The sequence below is a fragment of the Felis catus genome, chromosome A1, assembly GCF_018350175.1.
Source record: "Felis catus isolate Fca126 chromosome A1, F.catus_Fca126_mat1.0, whole genome shotgun sequence".
NCBI lineage: Eukaryota > Metazoa > Chordata > Mammalia > Carnivora > Felidae > Felis > Felis catus.
The window spans coordinates 77,034,342-77,050,673 of record NC_058368.1 but is presented as its reverse complement, the minus strand read 5'-3'; the positions used below and the strand labels follow the sequence as shown (position 1 = coordinate 77,050,673).

General features: G+C 45.2%; 1 long non-coding RNA gene across 8 annotated transcripts in view; it reads right to left on the bottom strand.

The window, feature by feature from the left end:
• Positions 1-16,332, bottom strand: part of LOC123384902 — a 221,585-nt gene that overhangs the window by 108,364 nt on the left and 96,889 nt on the right. For 6 of the 8 annotated variants that reach the window (XR_006596671.1, XR_006596679.1, XR_006596682.1 and 3 more), the window contains exon 3: positions 9,957-10,110. This is a non-coding gene — a long non-coding RNA (uncharacterized LOC123384902). Of the gene's footprint in view, positions 1-6,769; positions 7,028-9,956; positions 10,111-16,332 lie in introns of those variants that run through there. The other 2 variants (XR_006596646.1, XR_006596649.1) reach the window with 2 other exon arrangements.

The following is a 16,332-nucleotide window of genomic DNA, read 5'->3' as shown; positions in this document are numbered from 1 at the left end:
GTGGCATTCACCCGTGCCAGGACCCTTGGTGAAATATTCACCCTCTGTGCTTTCGGCTCACCGGTCACTTGCAGCTACCCATTTACTGGTGTCATGTTAGTGCGGAAGGGTAAGCAGGCATACGCAGATATTTCCAAAAGTCTAGAAGCAGAATCTATGTTAGTGGAGCCCATTGAACGACTTTTAACATATTTATGCAAGTTATACGTGGAGGCCAATTAGCATACGTGAATCAACACTGCATTCCCAATACATGCACATGAATTCCATGCGTATGTGAACGTGTACAGCTATAACTTCTGAGAGTCAATGATATGTCAAACCTCTGGAGGTATGTCACCCATTCAAAAGACCCCTATGTCTGAGGATCAGCTGACACTCATAACCTCTGCACGTTGAGTGTTTTCGTGCCCCCCCCATTCCAACTTCCAGAAAAGCCCAGCTGTACACAAGCAAGAGGAGAATTTTCTTCTGAGTTTAAGAGATATAAGGAACTAGTGCATACATATATATATTCAGTTTATGGTAGTATATATAAGATATATTAAGTATATCTTAAGTATGTATATATGTATATATATGCATATACACAGACACTCCTATTTTTTGCTGAAATTCATCATGTAGAGAACCTTCCTTCCTGAAGCTGCCATTTCCTCCCTGAACTCGTCCGGTCAGTAATAACATCCCACCAGGATTAACTAGAGGCCACTACACAATTCCGTAGACAGGATCTAAAATGACTTTCACACTGAGAACAAAATCAGCCGGGCTTCAGCAGGAAGCTAGAGCAAAGGAAGCGCAGAGCAAGAGTTAGGCCGAGACTCTCTGTTGTTTGTGTTTCTCCCACGTTAACAGGTGTCACGGGGAGAGGTGGCTGACAGCCCTGAGGATTAAGAGGCCTAGGGTGGCCTGCTACCATGCGCCATCCTGCCCGCTAATGGTAGGATACCTGTGGCCTGACTGTCTTTTCAGAACTTGGGGCTCATTTGTGCAGCTGGCTGTGAAGACATGGGAAGCTTTGACTCTCTCGGCTTTGTCGTGGCTCTCCCCTGCTCCCCTGCCTGGTATTCTGTGCCCACAAAGCCGAAAGGACCAACAAAACAACGTGGAAATGTCTGGGTGGGCAGCAGATCTGCGGGTACAGTCGTATATCGTTGTCATCGGTGTAAGAGAAACAAAGCCACTAGTCCCCACTGTTGGTTTTCCTAATTCAATAAGTGAGCATGAAGGAGGGCCAGCCCATCTCTCCCGAGAAATATGGGCAACAGGTTGCAGAAGTGTTTTGATGTGGCAAAGAATAGGTTCCTGCCCAGCTGTGGAACACACAGAATGACAACAGAGGAGAAATCGGACAAATCACAAGCTGAGAGGCTGGCTCTTTGGTTAAAGATGTCTGCCTGTGGCCTGTCAGTGGCTTTCAGAGTTAGAATGCATTGGGGTGAATATGCCTTGTGGGATAAAATCCTCACCTTGCATAGGAACGTCTGATGTGTGGGCTTCTCTTCGCTCCAAAATTAGGTCTGCATTTGGCAAGAGGCCAACAAAAGGTAACATCTGTCCCACCCTCGATGAGCTTTCATCAAAACTACAAGGATGAGGACAATGCTAATGACAATACTGCCGACGTAGCTATTTCTGCACCCCCCCCCCATGACCTTGTTTACTTGTTTCAGAGAGAAAGAAGTGTCTCCTTTCTCGTCTTCAAGACTGACGCCGCCCCCACCTGCACGCCACACATCATCCGAACAAACTGGGCTTGCTCCCCGTGGGCCTTTCTCTACTGTACATCTGACCTCTCCTTGTCCACGCTATCTGTGCTCCCTATGGAACCAGAGCCCATGTTCAAGCCGCTTCCTTTAAAGTTACAAGTCTTCCCTTCAAGCCCACACACCTCTCTCTGTCCCACCCTCTCTCTTCTTTCCTTCGTAGCCAAGCACCTAAGAGAATATTCAGCCCTGCTTGCCTCAGCTCTCTCGTTCTGTCCGCAACCTCAAGCAATTATCTTCTGTCCCTACTGCCCCGCCGCAATTCTTTCACAAGGCAGAGTTTGCTGGTTGTCACCTGAATGGACTCGGGTGTCTGCACTCAGCACTCTACTTAGTATATTAGATGTCTTATGTCCGTAGTGTAGACCCTTCATCTCTAGACACAAGGCCACAACAGCTACCTAATTGGGTCACGTGGTTTCCAACTTCATACGTCTGTAATCCGACCTCCAGGCTTCTGCCCAAGGATCTTCCCCAACCCCAATCCAGTCATGAAAATCTTTCAGTGAGTCTTTACTGTCAAAAGACAACATAAAATGCTGTTGGTGCACATCTACTCAATGCTCTGGGTGCTGCACTGTGACAGGCGCTGTGTCGGTGCAGGGCATAATGGAATAAACAGACATGATCCTTGCCCCGTGGAGTTTATAATCAGAGTGAGAGACAATTGAAGAGCAGGTAAAGTGACAAATGGTTTAGCTTCAGACTGTGATGAGGGTTACCAAGGAAACAAATCCTACTACAGAAATTAAAAGGAGGGGGGGAAATTTGGATAGGGAGGCGAGGAACCTTCTCTCTGAAAAGGAAGCATTAAAGCAAAGTGGAATGGGGGGCGCCTGGGCGGCTCAGGCGGTTAAACGGCCGACTCTTGATTTTGGCTTGGGTCATGATCTCACGGTTTGTGAGTGTGAGCCCTGCATTGGGCTCTGCCCTCACAGCACAGAAATTGCTTTGGACCCTCTGTCCCCCTCTCTCTGCCCCTTCCTCACTCGTGCTCGCTCTTTCCCTCTCTCAGAAATAAATATACATGAACATTTTTTAAAACAATAAATAAAGCAAAGCAGAATTAAGATCCAGGTGAGGACTCAGGGAACACATGATCCAGGAGCATCGAAGTCCCTGATTCAGGACAGTGCTCGGCATGGCAAAAGAAGGGGCAAGGAGGTCGATGCGGCTGGACAGCAAGATGAACGGTGGCAAGAGGGAAGGCTGCTAAAGTAGGCAGGGGAAGATCCTGTGTGGTCTTCTAGGCCACTTCTAGGTCTTCTAGGAATTTGGATTTTATAATACGTGCAACGGAGAGCTTTGGAAGCACAATCAACAAGGGAGACACAATCTAGTTTTGTTTTTGACACAAACTTCTGGCTGCGTGGTGACCAGTGCAAGAGGCTGCCAGAGTTTCTCATCCTAGCCACCTGGTGGGTGGGATGCCATCACCGAGATGGGGATGACGGGGAGGAACAGATTTGGGGGAAAATCCGGAGTTCAGCCGCAGATATGTTAACTTTGAGATGTTTAGTTAGAGATGTACTGTAGATAATTAGAAATATGAGTCAGAGGAACTATCTGGCTGAATACATAAGTCATCTATACATGAATTATATTTAGAGCCATGGGGATGGATGAAATCATCCAGCAAGAGGGCGGCAAGTGAGAAGAGTGTGCAGAACAAAGAAACCCCAAATATTTGAGGTGCAAGAGACGAAGGGATGCCCGAAAAAGAAACAGAAGAGAAAGTGCCAGTGAGAGAAGAAAACAAGAGAGGGAGGTGTGAGAGTGGCCAAAGGGAGAAAATGGTTTAAGAAAGAGGAGTAATCAAGCACGTCAGTAAGATGAGAGTTGAAAATCAATCATCTAAATGGGAAGAGAGGAGATGACTAAAACACATCTGGAAATGTAGAGCTAAATGAATAGATAATCCAGCAAGGCAGAGCTACAACTAGTAAGCTACATAGGAAACATACAGACCCTCGCAATTAATCAAAGATGTAAATGTCAATGAGAAGCGCTTTCGCCAGTAGATTAGTAAATCAGTTTTTAAAGTTATAATAACAAAACAAATACCATATGACTTCGCTCGTATGTGGAATTTAAGAAACAAAACAAAGAAAGAAAAGAGAGACAGAAACAAAAAAATAAACAAAAAAACCCCCAGACTCTTAAATATAGAGAACAAACTGGGGGTCACCGGAGGGCGGGGTGGGGGAGCGGGGGAGAGGAGGGGTGAACTAGGTGGTGAGCACTGAGAAATCTATAGGATCGTTGAATCATCATATTGTATACTCGAAACTAATGTAACACTGGATGTGTTAATTATACTTGAATTAAAAAAAGTTAGGGGCGCCTGGGTGGCGCAGTCGGTTAAGCGTCCGCCTTCAGCCAGGTCACGATCTCGCGGTCCGGGAGTTCGAGCCCCGCGTCAGGCTCTGGGCTGATGGCTCGAGCCTGGAGCCTGTTTCCGATTCTGTGTCTCCCTCTCTCTCTGCCCCTCCCCCATTCATGCTCTGTCTCTCTCTGTCCCAAAAATAAATAAAAAACATTGAAAAAAAATTAAAAAAAAAAGTTATAATAGCATGATGCCACCTGAAGTATAGCAAGGTTGGCATTCTATGTATTGCTTTTGACATTGTAAATTGATACAACCAACCCTTTAAAAGAAAAATAATTTGGCAGTAGATATATTAAGAACTTTGTTGCAGGAATTGCATTAATGGGAATCTAGCCTAAAAAACTAATCTAAAATGCTTGCATGCCCCAGGTTGTTCATTCTAGTATTATGTATAATACTAAAAACAAAATGCAAGAAAACGAAAAAATTAAAAAAAAAAAAACCAGGAAAAAATATCCCCAAATAGTGAAATAAGTAAATTAGAGTGTATTTACTTAAAGAAATAATATGCAGACTAGAATACAAAACATGTTATAGAGGGAACTAAATAATGCGCGAAAGCATATTTAAACTCTGATTACAATGTAAATGTTTTATTCCATTCCTACTTAAATTGTACCTCAGTAAAATTACCTGGAAAGAAAGGCACTCAGAAAAACAGAGTAGTTTTATAAGGCAGGTGCAATTATAGTTGATTATTTCCATCTATTTTCTGTATAAGCTATAATATGGTTTGTATCCCTCTCATAATAAAGAAGATTTTATTAAAGATTTTTGGCAATATTATTCTCTTTTGGCCATATGGACAATTCTGTCATGACTATAATTTTGAATAAAAAGGGAGAATATTAATATTTATGATCTTTATATCACAGTCGTGGGATTTTTTTTTTTAATGAATGCAAGACTACGTGTGCTGACATATTTATTTTGAGACCCAAGTTCCTTGGTTTATTCCATTTATAAATTTGTACCTTAGTGAGTTGTCGTAAATGTGTTCTGAATCTGCTTGGCTAGCAGTTGACAATCTCTTGAAAGATCTTTACTTTCAGGGTTTTTTTCCATTCCTACTTTGCCAAATCACCAGTCTCTGAGGCGGCTGCCTCCTCCATGAAACCCCCTCAGCGCTTTGAAAATCAAGACCCCAGACTCCTTGGGACAGAAGCAGAGACCCTACTAAGTAAATATTTTCAGAGCACAGGGGCCAAGAGGCTGTCAGCCCCAACCTGAAACCACATTCCCAGAGCAAGGACTGAGGTGACAGACAGATGGTTTTTCCAGTTTCAGTGAAGGATCTGGGCTGTGGAAGTAGGGAGGGGCCATTTTGTACCTTGTATTCAAAAGCATACACAGCAAATTCTGGTGAGCTTTTTCTGAGAGACATTCCATCCAGCCATTGTATAAAAAAATAAAAAAAGAAAAGAAAAAAGATGGGGACGTCTGCGTGGCTCAGTTGGTTAAGTGTCCGACTTCGGCCCAGGTCATGATCTCACGGTTCATGGGTTCGAGGCCCGTGTCAGGCTCTGTGCTGATGGCTCGGAGCCTGGAGCTGCTTCGGATTCTCTGTCTCCCCCTCTCTCTGCCCCTCCCCCGCTCCTGCTCTGTCTCACTCTGTCTCTCAAAAATAAACAAATATAATAAAAAAAAATTTTTTTTAAAGGAAGAAAAGTAAACAGGAAAGGATGAGGAAGGTAGAAGAAAAAAACAAAAATGCCTTTAAACAATGACTGCAAATTGTCTAAGTCAACCCCCAACTTTAATTTTGGAGAAAACAAATTTAATAATGTCAAATAAATTTACACTCACTCATCTCGACAGGAAACAGGAGGCAAGAAGGAGGGAAGAGAAGCCTGGAAGTGATGCTGTAGACACCATGTGTGAATTATTCAGGCACAGGAGAGAAACTGAGGCATAGGAGGAAAAGTGGGGCACGGCTCAGAGAATCTGCAGAGAGCAACAAGGAAATCTATGATCTTCAAACGTGATCTCCAAACGGAGTAACAGGTTTCTGCCGCATTCTAGTTAAGAGGCAACATATTATTGAAAACCTTTCTGTGTAACACTTTTTTTTTTTTAATTTTTTTTCAACATTTATTTATTTTTTGGGACAGAGAGAGACAGAGCATGAACGGGGCAGGGGCAGAGAGAGAGGGAGACACAGAATCGGAAACAGGCTCCAGGCTCTGAGCCGTCAGCCCAGAGCCCGACGCGGGGCTCGAACTCACGGACCGCAAGATCGTGACCTGGCTGAAGTCGGACGCTTAACCGACTGCGCCACCCAGGCGCCCCTGTAATGCAACTTTTAAAACACGCTTTCTCAGTGAAGAGAGCGCCCCCCACAAAAACTGACCAAAGCTAAAAATGACATAAATCACATAGAACTATCCTTTGCAAATTCATCGTGTGAAGTAATTAAGGAAAGCATGGCTGAGTTTTAGGAGTTGAGACTTTGATCTGACAGGTGGAAGAAATATATAGTGAAACGAGTCGGGATAAGGCCGTAACGTCAGGACTGAAATCGTTAGCTGTGCCAGTCACGAGCTTAATTGCTTTTTTTTTTTTCCCACTGACAGTCCCAAATTAAAATAAACGGACCACATCGAGACAAATCTCGGATGCATGTAGTGCTTAAGAATATATTGTTCCTGAGACAGCAGTAGCTCGAGGGCCATGAATAAGGTTGTTCCTTCGGTGTCTCCTAAGTGGTGCAGAGGGCGGGGAGGAGTAAAATGGGCCGTGGATGAAAGCAAACAGCTAATACTAGACCAACCTCCGTGGACAGCTTGGGGCTGCTTGGGGGCGCTGGGAGCTTTGTCTGTGGTCCTCTCTGTAGGCGTGCCAGCGAGAAGGCTTTGGAAGAAAAGACAGCCTGGGGGAAGTGGAATAGACAAATGCCCTGTGGTCACCCAGCGCACTGAGCCGATTCCTTTCTAAGTGCAGGTAAATTGTTTTATATTTAGTGACCACGATCGACTCTATTACAAATTAATGAGGGGTCGGAAGCTTGATTGGAGATTGTCTGCCCACACATTTGCCATCATCGTGAAAAAAAAATAGACCAGTCGTAACTTGAAGCAAGGAGATGGGTGAGGATGTGAGGCTGCAAAGCTCTGGATGCCCTACGCACCGGCCACCCCATGCCAAGGGGTCCTTCTGAGGACTTCCCTCCTGGCTCCTGGGCCCTTTGGTGAACTCACTGCTAGCCTTGTCACCTTCTCAGAATCCATCACCGAGAGAGTTCTCATGTCACCTAACCTTCTTGTTTTTAAATCCCCAGTTTCCTCGTGTTTTCCCAAGACGCATTGTATCTCATTAGAATGGCTCGGAAAATAGTCGTGTCCCGTGGTGGTAAACAGGAAGCGAGTGCGCCCTCAGAACCAGGGGCCGCTGCCCTCGGAGCCTTCAGGCTTGTGACGCAGAGGTAAGAGGCAAAGAGAAACAGTCCTGAGTGTGTGGCGGTCTGACCGATCCCCCTGAAGAGGCTCAGCAAACATTTCACACACGCTTCATTCCAGAGACGACGTCCCTTCCTGCCCACACGCCATTTTCATGAGACAAGCGTGTGAGGGTCTGTCTGCGTGGTAGTGTGGTCTTGTGTCAGCTGTGAACACCAGCACCGCGAGAACATGGCGCCTCCCTTCCCCGGTCACCAGGGAGGCTGTTTCCAGAGCTTCGATTTTTTTTTTTTTTAATTTTTTTTTCAACGTTTATTTATTTTTGGGACAGAGAGAGACAAAGCATGAACGGGGGAGGGGCAGAGAGAGAGGGAGACACAGAATCGGAAACAGGCTCCAGGCTCTGAGCCATCAGCCCAGAGCCCGACGCGGGGCTCGAACTCACGGACCGCGAGATCGTGACCTGGCTGAAGTCGGGCGCTTAACCGACTGCGCCACCCAGGCGCCCCCAGAGCTTCGATTTTCCACAGACCTCCCCTGACCCATTCTCTCAGTAGATGACCCCCCCTCCTCCTTCACAGAGAACATGGCTGGACAAGATGCCTCCCACTTCTAAGAGTCCCTTGTCCTCCAACCCTCTAGACTTTGGTCCTCTCTGTGCCTCCAAGACCTCGCCTCATTCAGCCGCTTACTAATGGCCATTCCCTTCGCCAGAAGCCTGCTAGGCACCTTTGGTCATCTCTGCGAAAAGCTAATCATGAGAAGGCACCGCTTCGTCTGGACGACCCCTCTTAGTGCCACACCAAGGCTGAATCTCATCGCCAGGGTGACCCCTCCCCACACGGCCCTGCCCTCCCCCCAGTGTCATCAGCATGTTATTCTGTTCCTTCAAACCCCACTGTTCTTCTGGGTCCATGCCAGCTCGTTTTAAGAAACGCAAAGAAAGGGAGAAAATTAAGAAGACCTAGCCTCAAAACCGTCGCCTTCCCTAGCGAATTCCTTTTTCTCATACACGAACTTTCTGGAAACATGATCTATATTTGTCTAGTCATCTTCCTCGCCTTCCACGTATCCTAAAATCCTCAGGATCCTAAAATCTGCCTTTGACCTGATCTCTTTGCTGAGATGATGGTCACAAAAATCTGGTTTGCCCTTTGCCACCATTGTCGTGCTCTGATGTGGCTGGCCACTCTCTCTTCTCAAGGTTTTCTTGCCCCGCCATCAACTCTGCTTTCTTCCTGCCTCTCTGACTGTTCCTTCTGAGTGTGCTTCAGCCGGCTCTTTGAATATTAAAATCTCCCCAGTAAATGTCCTAACGTGTTTTCCCTTCTCACCCTAAGACTCACACTGGCTGGTCCCATTCATTCCAAGAATTTTCATAACTCTCTCTCTCTGCCAATGACTATCTCATGTGAATCTCCCAAACTTCATGCCTATAGAGCCAACTGCCCAATGGACATCTCTCCTGGGAGAGCCTACCTGCACTTACGATCAACAAGGTCTGGAACTTGTTACAGCTCAGTGAGGGATGTAAGTATCGACTCAGCTGCCCTTGCTGGGAACCAGGGCAGTACCTTGATTCTTTGCTATTCCTTCCCATCTGCCTACAAACCAATCAACAAGTCGCATCTATTCTGTTTGCTAAGTGACTCTCGCCTCCACCCAGTCGTGGGCTTATGCTCACTACCTTCTCTCCAGAATTCTACAAGTGTCCTAATTGCTCTTCCAACCTCCCTTCTTGCCCATTTCTATTCTGCTTTCCAGAATTATCTTTCTACGACACAAGTGTGGCTTTGCCCTCTGCTGCTTAAAATCCCTCAGCCGCTCCTTGTCATTCAAATACACCATGTAAAACTCTTTAAAGTGGCTTATACGGCCCTGTGTAACCTAACATCTGTTTTCTCTGTCCTCGTCTGTCACTGTTAACTCTGTACACGAACTTCCTCTGGTTTCTAGAGCACATCTTCCCTTATACCGCCCATCCCACATAACATTCCACCTGCCTAGGACGCCAGCTGTCTTGACCCACACCCGATCGCTACGTAGATCAAACCCTGCTCCTCCTCCTCCACAGTTCAGCCTCGCCATTACTTCCACCGGAAAACCCTCACCGACCCCCAGCATCCCACCACCTCCAGGTCTGGGATAGGTACTGTACAACTTAAGGAACATTATTGAGTCACATAAATTATGAATTCAAAGAAGATTCTAGCAGGGCTCCTGGGTGGCTAAGTCAGTTGGGCGTCCGTCCAACTCTTGATTTCAGTTCAGGTCATGATCTCGCAGTTCCTGGGTTTGACCCCCACATCGGGCCCTGCGCTGATAGTGTGGAGCGTGTTTGGGATCCCCTCTCTTCCTCTCTCTCTGCCCCTCCCTACCCTCCAAATAAATAAATAAACTTACAAAAGACAAAGGAGGTCCTAGCTTTAGTCGCGGGAGATGCAGAGCTCCGTTTTCCTCATGCTTTAGCAATGCTTCACTCCGGTGTGGACGACGTTCTTGTGTGACTTGTCTTCGGGAGGCAGGAACAATGCCCAGCCTGCATCTTCGCTGCCTGCTGTCCCACGGGATGAGTAGCGACGAAAGAAGAGTAGAATACCAGTTACATCAGGGAACGAAGGAAAAACATCAGACTAATCCAAACAAGTATCATTTAAGCCTAGTTGATGATGCTGAAACGTATCATGCATGAGGTCCTAGACCATTCTTGAAGCCATCCATCGTCACTCCCAGCCTAAAATGACCGTTCCTTTCTACCAATCATTAGATGGGTTGGGGGTATTTACTATGGATGGGATGACAAGTGCTGAGAACACACTATCAAATAAGACATGGTGTGTCTGACCGCATCTGGACAGGCTGCAGGTAAGTGAGCAGGGACAAAACAAGGACCGGTTGTTACGGTGGAAGGAGAGGCTAGGACCCCACGGGAGGCGCAAAGTCCTGTTTTGTAGGTAGAGATGAGGTCAGAACAACACGTAGAGGGCCATTTACACCTGTTCCGGGACCTGGACTTCATCCAAGGGGAAGCCGATGATGAGTTTTAGGACGAGAGGACAGGCCAGTCCATTGAGATCAAGAAGGAGGTAGGACTGAAATGGCTTTTGCTAAGGGCAGCGAGACTGGGGAGGGGAATGAGGGGGAAAGATTGGAAAGCTGCCCAGAAAAGTACAGAGGACTCGGGGGTGGTTTAGGAGTGCATAGGGAGGGAGAAGAAAGCATCGAGAATGATTCTCAAATGATCCTACTGAGTTATTGACTGAGCTCAGGAAGACAGTGTGGGGCAAGGTGCCTGTAAGTAATCCTTACAGTAGCACCAACAATTCTGGCCCTTGATTACTCTGCACCCACAAAGAAATAACACAGGAATCAGCTTCCGTTACATTAGAAAAATGATAAATCCTGATAGGGACCGTGACATCCGTATCCCGCTTCTAGGAATCTACTAAGGAAGACAATTAGGAGAACAAAGAAGCTGCAGAGATTCCTTCCCGAGAATTCTACGAGGTGGACTAGAAAACCACAGGTGTTGTTGGATGGTGAAGGAGGGTTCTGTCCAGCTGTCAGAACACCGTTTTTTTGTTTTTTTTTTTTTAATTTCTTTTCCAGACTGTTCGACTTAACAACTTCACAATGACAGGATGGCAGAGACCCTTGATGCGGCCTTTGGATTGTTGAAGCATCTCATTTTCATTCTAATTCATTCCAGAATAGTTTTCTTCCTATCCAGAATCATCTTCTGAGGAACTGAAACCATGAATTTAGCAATTTTGCATTGCCGGGAAGCACATTAATGAAGAAAAGTAAAAACTATAAATAGTCTTGATGATGATAAGTAATCAGATCAAATACCACAATGAATGCATTCCACTTACGTACTTTGAAGTCTTTCTCCTTTTTTTAAAGTATCAGAACATTTGAAAATCAGGATATAACTTTCCTTCATGAAATACCCAGAAAACTGCCTGCATTTTAAGAAACCAAAAGACAGCAGTGAGGTCAAGAGGAAGCTAAAGAAAGATACTTGTCTGCAAACTAAAAATAAAGTTGACATGACCCTGAGAAGGAGTAAATTAAAAGTGTCATTTAAAGGTAACAAAGTTCTGGGGCGCCTGGGTGGCTCAGGCGGTTGAGCATGTGACTCTTGGTTTCGGCTCAGGTCATGATCTCACGGTTCGTGGGTTCAAGACCCCCGTTGGGCTCTGCACCAAGAGTACAGAGCCTGCTTGGGATTCTCTCTCACCCTCTCTCTCTCTCTCTCTCTGCCTCTTCCCTGCTTGTGCTGTCTCTCTCAAAATAAATAAATAAACGTTAAAAAAAAAAAAGGTAACTAAGTTCTGGGTCTTCCTAACCCAGTTGAGTTACTATTCCCTCTTCTCTGCAAAAGAAAAGCTACTGAAGAAAAAGTTCTTAATAGTGGCTGTGCTATTTTCAGTCAGGCTGCCAGTTACGTATAAATGAAAAATGTATTTGTTCACGTTCTGTAAATTGGGGGAAAATCGGGGGATGGGATTGGTAACCTGACGAGAGAGAGAATGAATGGGGATCAGAGAGAGGCCCTGAAACTCACCAACAGACTATTTGTCTTGTCGCTTTATTGTCTCCAGATGGAGCCATTAAAATAGCACAACACAGAAATAGTACATTAAGCTATAGCCCGAGTTCAATCTTCAATTATATGCCTTTTGATTAACACAGAAAACCGTATTCAGATTTGCTCCTCCACCCACAGTTTTTTTTTTTATCTGAGTTGAGGACGTCTGGACGGAAATCAGAAACGTTATTGGAGTGACCCTTTCCTCCGGAAATCTTCGCTGAGCGCACGATCCGTGAAGTTGCTCTCCCTTAGCCCACCTCTCCCGTCTGGTTTGGCCCCGTGCGAATGTATCATGGAAAAGCTTTCGAGTGGGAGGAAACTGATGTGATAGATAGATGTGTGACACAGTTACTCAAAAGGGCAGTTCATCTGAGCGTGTGTGCACGGATGTACGGAACAACGCCTTCTAAACACTGTCATGACTGGGACAGCGGATAATGTCATTTACAATGACATAATTTTTCAATCTTTTCTAGGATTGCAAGACAGTTCATTAAGAGAGATTGTCTCGTGCAGTTAGGCGAGTGAGTGGGAAGGTTAACCTAACAACCACAAACAGCCCATCCTATTTTTCTCTCTGCATCAACTAGATTCTTAACTGAATTGATCCACGGTCTCATATTTACCGGAAGGCAACTGGAGTCAGCTCTGCGGTTATGATAGCCTCATACAGGCCATCTATTTGTGTCCTGTGTCAGCTCTGTGGAGACACTCCCAGAACGAGTCAATATCGCCATCTCACACACATTTCAAAACATTTTCCTTTCTAATTTATTTTATGTAATTCTTTTTTATTCTTTTCTGATTCGTTTTATGTAATTCTTTTTTTTTTTTAATTTTTTTTTAACGTTTATTTATTTTTGAGACAGAGAGAGACAGAGCACGAACAGGGGAGGGGCAGAGAGAGAGGGAGATACAGAATCAGAAGCAGGCTCCAGGCTCTAAGCCATCGGCCCAGAGCCCGATGCGGGGCTTGAACTCACAGACTGTGAGATCATGACCTGAGCTGAAGTCGGACACTTAACCGACTGAGCCACCCAGGTGCCCCTATGTAATTCTTTTTTATTCCAGAACCGTTCTCCTTTCTCTTTCCCCCTCTATTCCAACAAGGTAAACGAAGCACCTTGCAGCAACCTGGGAACTGGTTACATTTTGACACATGGTTAGAAATTTCACATTGGCGAGAAAAAGACTTTGGGAGTAAAACAAACGCATTTTAGGAAGTTAGTGAAGAGGAGATCATCAGTCTGAAGTATGAGCAAAACCATATTCTCCTGGAAGAGCAGCTACATACTCATGGGGCGGGGCGGTCTCAGAGCTAAGGACAGGGAGAGTCTTTTTTAGGGTTAAGATTTCAGACGGTGCGAATGAGGGTGCCCTCCTAGTCAGATGTAATAGGGGGCAGGAGTTGAGAGCAGGGAGTGCTCAAACTTGAGCACAAGAGTGGGCCGGAGGGCTTATGAAAACAGATGTCTGGGCAACAGTCCCCAGAACTTCTGGCGTAGCTGGTCCGGAATGAGGTTAATGATGCACTTCTGAGCCTACAGGTCATGCTGAGAAGGCTGGTCTAGGTACAGGGGGACAGATCCCAGGACCTCCCAGCCTCCTCCACCCCAAGGGGGTCCTCAGTCAGTGTCCCCACATAAGCAGCATCTAGAAGGGGGACATTTGATTTGTCCTTCCTCCCTGCCTTCTCGGTGACTTCCAAAGGCCTAGATCAGGGTTCCTTGACAAACCCAGGCCAATGATATACCATGTACTTTTGTCTTTTTTCTGAACTCCAGAACAGTTCACATGCAGTATTATAATGGTTTCACTTGTACAATATAGTGATTCACCAGTTCTATACATTTCTCTGTGCTCATCACGGCAAGTGTCCTCCTTAATCCCCATCACCTACTTCCCCCATCCCCCCACCACCCTCCCCTCTGATGACCCATCAGTGTGTTCTCTATAGTTAAAAGTCTGTTTCCTGGTTTGTCTCTCTCTCCTTCCCCACCACCGCCCCCCCCTTTGCTCGTTTGCTTGGTTTCTTAAATTCCACATATACGTGAGATCATATGGTATTTGTCTTTCTCTGGCTGGCTTATTTCACTTAGCATTATGCTCTCTAGCTCCATCCATGTTGTTGCAAATGGCAAGATTTCATTCCTTTTTGTGGCTGAGTAATATTCCATTACATATAAATTGGCCGCTTCCATAATTTGGGTACTGTAAGTAATACTGCGATAAACACAGGGGGACCCGTCTCCCTTCGAATTAGTGTTTTTGCATTTTGGGGGTAAATGCTGAGTAGTGCCGTTACTGGACCACAGGGTAGCTGTATTTTTAACTTTTTGAGGAAACTCCATCCTGTTCTCCACAGCGGCTGCACTGGTTTGCATTCCCACCAACAGTGTGCGAGAAGGTTCCTATCTCTTCACATCCTGTCCAACTTTTCACCTAATGTCTGCCTCCAGAAGTACCTTTCTTTCCAACCTCTCTTTGCAAAGTATTTTGATCTAGGGGCAAGAGCAAACAACTTCTACAGGGTCGTCCTATAATCTGGTACACCATCTGCTACTAGTTTCACGAGCTTGAGTAAGGTCAACCCTCCAAAGCACAGTTTCCTTAGGTATAAAAATGGTGGCGGCAATAAAGTATAACCTATACCTCTCCAATGTCATGTGAAGATCAATGAGACAAAGACAAAGCCCCTTTGGAGCTGCGATGCGTGCCAGAAATTGCGAGGGCTGTTGTGATAGATTCCTGAAAATCTTTTAATAAAGGGAACAAGGTTCTTTCGGAGCAAAGAAAGAGAAGACTTAAAACGCACAGCTACGTGGAAGGCGAATAAACAGAAACCACGATAAAACGATTCAGTATAAGACAAGAATCCTGTCCGGTCATCTGAGTGTTTCCAGCCTGGCTGCTGAAGAAAGCCAGAAACCTGAAAAGACAGGAGGAGAAAGTGCGCGAAGAGGAAAGAGGAGGTCGTGATGATGGGATGGGGAATGTCACAACCTCGTCTGAAGTCTTTGGCCCTGGGCGGAGCGAGGACACGGGAGTGTGGGGTTGCTCCTTTCCAAAGCCTCCACCAGCGATACAGAGCTTTGTGCTTTTTGGTTCTGGCCAGTGCATTTTAAAAGAATTTTCAGTTAGGGAAATGTTCTTTTAAAGCCATCATCCTCAGAGGGTGCAATATTTACATGAAACAAATATTGCCTTTCATTGAAGTGATAATATCTTTTCTGCCGTTCCACACCTCTTAGACCTGGAAGTCACAGGAAACCTTTTCTGTTCCTATCTCCTCTCATTCTATGAATTTTTGTGTCTCAGATGAGTCATGTATAATTTGGTTATTACAATATTTATCTCAGAGAGAGATTAGGAGCCTTAGCCAATGTTTTTCGAATAGTCAGTAAGTCCCCACTGTAAGATTCAGAAGGAATGAAAATGACATTAATATATTATAAATAATCAAAACCCAGTAGCAAAAGAGATGATTGAATTCCAAAGGTTTCCATCACTCTTTCTCAAAAACAAATTTTTTTAATAAATGAGCTCCTGCTGGACGTCTTCTTTCTTGAGTGATAATCTTTCCATTAGTGGGGTAATTTGCAAAGCAAAACCTTTGTAGTTCCTTGTTTTTCTTCTTCTTAAATATATAAAAGTTCTGTGGACAGGCTATTGAAGGGGCCGTTTTCCATTTTCAGTACACGGGAGCCCCAGGCAGTGGAGGAAGGGGACGTTGTATACATCATGTGTGTGTGGTTTTGCTGAGAGAGAAAGAGAGAGAGAGAGAGAAAGAGAGGCACCCCCTGAGACTTCTATCACCAGTCTGGCTCTGGGATCAGTTTAACAACTTGCTTTGAATGCATATGAGTCCCCACTGCTAAATTTGCAAATGCCTCCCCATAAAGGTTATGCACCCACTGTAAATGCAGCATCTATTCAAAAAGATGGTCAGGTTGGTTGCTAGGAGATGGTGGGATTCTCTTGGAGACAAACCAGCCCTGACAAAAAAAAAAAAAATTTTTTTTTACATAAAGACCTTTTAAATATAAATACCTTTGACAGGAGCTATTATTATTCACTGAGTTCCTTCACATCTGAATAAATGGCAGAAAAATGATATTATTCATATGCCATTATACACTAAAGTGTTAAAATAGAAGAATCTTATTCCCTCCTCTCTCTCTC